We start from the raw sequence: 1028 nt of genomic DNA, 5'->3' as shown, positions 1-1028 counted from the left end.
GCTGGGGGTGTATGGGGGGTGCAGGGCAGAAGGCTGGATGTGTGTGGGAGGGTTCAGGGGTCAGGGCAGAGGGCTGGGGTGCTCGGCTCGTGGGGGTGCTCCCAGCCCCCTGCCCTGAGCGGCTCATGGCAGGGGGCTGGAAGGGATATGCCCTGTTCCACCCCCTTCCCCAAGGCCCCGTCCCTACCTCTTCTCTGCCTCCTCTCCGGAGCAGCAACCACGCTGCCACTCCTCCCCCTCCCCCTCGCAAGGGCCATCAGCTGATCAGCGCAGGGTAGGAGAGGAGGAGGGGCAGGAAAGCACCACGCTGGGGGAAGAAGTGGGGGAGGGGAGAAGCTTGGCTGCCACAATACCAAGCTCTTGCCTCCTGCCCCCGCAGGGGAGAGCGGTGGGCGGGGGGGCTGAGTGGGGTTGGGGGCCGGGACCGTGGCAGGCAGCAGCGTGCCACTCAAAATTGGTTTGGGTGCCATGTTTGGCACGCGTGCCATAGGTTGCCGACCCCTGTTCTAGCCTATCTAACATGGAGCGGCCCTAATTACCATTTATATACTTTTTCTAACATGGCTCTACAGGTTGACCCTGGGTCATTTAGCCTGCAGGATGCTTAACCCTTTCTGGCCATGTATTACACTTTGAATAAGATTCGTTGCAATTATATAACGGTGGTAGCAACAATGATTTGCATGGTCATATTCTAATTAGATAACATCACATCCCCCCCAGGCTTGAGCTCAGGTGGCTAGCCCAAGTCTCCACCAGAACCGCAGAGTCCACATAGATGTTTGTAGTGTCCAGCTTGAGCCCCACTAGTGCGATGTACTGATCTATCTGGGCTAGGCGGCTTGTGCAGACATACCCATACGGGCTCACTCCAGCCAGCAGCAGGAGTTGCTTAAGGACACAAGGAGAAGCCCCAGAGACTACCTTTGGCTGCTTAAACTTTGGAAGTGTCTTCTGTTTGGCTGGTTGCGTGTACCTGTCTCATAAGCACAAGTAAGGAATTCAGACTGGGAGGCTGATGGACCGAG

The sequence above is a fragment of the Terrapene carolina genome, unplaced genomic scaffold (assembly GCF_002925995.2).
Source record: "Terrapene carolina triunguis isolate 2854851 unplaced genomic scaffold, T_m_triunguis-2.0 Scaffold69, whole genome shotgun sequence".
In the NCBI taxonomy this organism is placed as follows: Eukaryota; Metazoa; Chordata; order Testudines; family Emydidae; genus Terrapene; species Terrapene triunguis.
This window is presented reverse-complemented; position numbering follows the sequence as displayed.